We start from the raw sequence: 3035 nt of genomic DNA, 5'->3' as shown, positions 1-3035 counted from the left end.
GAACAAGGAGAAGAGTGTGGGTGGAGCATTGTGAGTGAGGGGAGAGTGGTGGGAAGCGACTGGCGGGAGAGAGAGTGTGCAGATTTTGTTGGGTCTTGTATGCTTGGCTTTTGCTCTGAAATAGGGAGCCATTGCGTGTTTTGAGCAGAAGAGTGACATCGTCTGACATTTTAAAACAACCATTCTGGCTGCTAGGTTGAGAACTAACCAGAGGGACAAGGACAGAAGCAGGCATGCCTCCTAGAGGGTTATTGCAATACCACTGTGTGTAGGAGATGATGGTAGCTTGTACCATGGTGGTGGTGATGAAAGCAGTGAAAGATATCCAATTCTGGATATATTTTGAAGGTGGAGCCCCCAGGATTTCTCAAAAGGTTGGAAATGGGTTATAAAGACACGAATTAAGAATCACTCTGAGGTTTTTGACCTGAGCAACTGAAAGAGGAGTTGCCATCACCTGAGGTAGAAAGGCTGGGGGCGGAGCAGCCTTGGGGTCTTGGGAAAATAAATGTTTACAATATTTACTAGGAGAGTGTTTCTTTTTTTTTTTTTAAAGATTTTATTTATTTATTTGACAGAGAGAGAGAGAGACAGCGAGAGGGAATATAAGCAGGCGGAGTGGGAGAGGGAGAAGCAGGCTTCCTGCGGAGCAGGGAGCCCAATGCGAGGCTCCATCCCAGGACCCTGGGATCATGACCTGAGCCGAAGGCAGACGCTTAACGACTGAGCCACCCAGGCGCCCCTCTTTTTTTTTTTTTTTAAGATTTTTTTATTTTTAAGTAATCTCTACACCCAGTGTGGGGCTCAAACTCACAACCTCGAGATCAAGGTTCGCATGCTCCACCGCCTGAGCCAACCAGGCACCTCACAAGGAGAGTGTTTCAATCAGAGAAGCACGGATGGGACCAGAGCACAGAACAGGGTTTGGTAACTTAGTCAAAGGTCAAGAAGGCTTCCTTTCACCTCTGTAAGGGGCAAGAGTTACCCCCGTGAGTCTCTAATGAGTGATAGGGTCCTATCAGAATCACCTGGGAAATCTTTTCAGTCGAAGCCACTAAGAGGGGCGCCTGGGTGACTCAAGTTGCTTAAGTGTCCGACTCTTGATTTCGGCCCAGGTCATGACCGCAGAGTCGGGAGCTCGAGCTCCGTGTCAGGCTCTGCGCTGAGCCTGGAGCCTCCTTGAGATTCTCTCTCTCCCTCTCCCTCTGCCCCTCCCCCACCCTCCCCCCTCCCCCCCGCTTTTGCGCGTGCTCTCTAAATAAATAAATAAATGAATGAAATCACTGAGACAATCTTTACTCCCCCAACTCTTGTTTACTGGTTGGGGCTGGAAGGGGTGGTGGGAATGGTGGCTGCCATAGGGGACGCGGTCAGTCCATCAGTGGAGACAGGTTGAGGAGGAGGGCGGGAAGGGTATCTACTCTCTACTGAAGGGCTCATCTTGTAGAACAATTATTTCCCCCAAGTTGTAAATCAGCCATCAAGTGACAGGACTGGAGAGAAGCATCCTTTTTTTTTTTTTTTTAAGATTTTATTTATTAGAGAGAGTGAGAGAGAGAGAGCACATGAGAGGGGGGAGGGTCAGAGGGAGAAGCAGACTCCCTGCTGAGCAGGGAGCCCGATGCAGGACTCGATCCCGGGACTCCAGGATCATGACCTGAGCCGAAGGCAGTCGCTTAACCAACTGAGCCACCCAGGCGCCCAGGAGAGAAGCATCCTGTTCAGACTCTAGACTTTTATTCTTTTTTTTTAAATTTATTTATTTGACAGTGAGAGAGAGAGAGCGAGTGGCAGGCAGAGGGAGAGGGAGAAACAGGCTCCCCGCTGAGCAGGGAGCCCGATGCGGGGCTTGATCCCAGGACCCAAGGATCATGACCTGAGCCGAAGGCAGATACTCAACCAACTGAGCCACACAGGCGTCCCTAGACTTTTATTCTTTCAGTCACATTTTTATTGGTAGAAATTATATGACAAGACATTAACAGGAGACTTCTGGTTATATAGGGTAGTCTGCAGGCATTTATCTCTAGCCTTTCCTGAAACTCCTTTAAAATAAGAGGGAAGGGTGGCAGCACACTCACTCCGGCCTCGGCCTCCGGGTCCTAATCAGGGGCACACAGCCCGTGGGACTCTCCCCCACCTGCCAACTTTACTCCCTCAAGATGAAGATGAAGGTGGCTGTGGGCCCAGACCCTTCCCTGGTCTACCGGCCTGATGTGGACCCAGAGGTGGCCAAAGACAAGGGCAGCTTCCGCAACTACACGTCTGGCCCACTCCTGGACCGTGTCTTTGCCACGTACAAGCTTATGCACACGCAGCAGACCGTGGACTTCGTCAGGAAAAAGCACACCCAGTTTGGGGGCTTCTTCTACAAGAAAATGACCGTCTTGGAAGCTGTGGCATGCTGGACAGGCTGGTGGACCCAGACATGGACTTCCCAAATTCCTTCCACGCCTTCCAGACCGCTGAGGGCATCCGGGAAGCCCACCCTGACAAGGACTGGTTCCATCTCGTGGGGCTGCTGCATGACCTGGGGAAGGTCCTGGTTCTGACAGGGGAGCCCCAGTGGGTGGTCGTTGGAGACACCTTCCCAGTTGGCTGCCGTCCCCAGGCCTCTGTGGTTTTCTGTGACTCCACCTTCCAGGACAACCCGGACCTCCAGGATCCTCGATACAGCACAGAGCTCGGCATGTACCAGCCTCACTGCAGCCTGGAGAACGTCCTCATGTCCTGGGGCCATGACGAGTACATGTACCAGATGATGAAGTTCAACAAATTCTCTCTTCCCCCAGAGGCCTTCTACATGGTCCGATTCCACTCCTTCTACCCTTGGCACACGGGTGGCGACTACCGGCTGCTGTGCAGTGAGCAGGACCTGGCCATGCTTCCCTGGGTGCAGGAGTTTAACAGATTTGACCTCTACAAGAGTCCTGAACTGCCAGATGTGGACGCACGGCGGCCCTACTACCAGGGCCTCATCGACAAGTACTGCCCTGGTGTGCTGAGCTGGTGACCACCCTGGCCAGGTGCCCGAG

The 3035-nt window shown here is 52.3% G+C and overlaps 1 pseudogene; it reads left to right on the top strand.

Annotated features, from left to right (window-relative positions):
- Positions 1–2162: 2162 nt before the first annotated feature.
- On the top strand, positions 2163–3013 carry LOC112810404 (inositol oxygenase pseudogene; annotated as a pseudogene).
- Positions 3014–3035: the final 22 nt, after the last annotated feature.

This window comes from Callorhinus ursinus, unplaced genomic scaffold (genome assembly GCF_003265705.2).
Source record: "Callorhinus ursinus isolate GAN/ISIS: 27379988/994484 unplaced genomic scaffold, GSC_fseal_2.0 scaffold87, whole genome shotgun sequence".
NCBI classification, from domain to species: domain Eukaryota; kingdom Metazoa; phylum Chordata; class Mammalia; order Carnivora; family Otariidae; genus Callorhinus; species Callorhinus ursinus.
The sequence above is the reverse complement of the archived record's forward strand: the minus strand, read 5'-3'. Positions and strand labels throughout refer to the sequence as shown.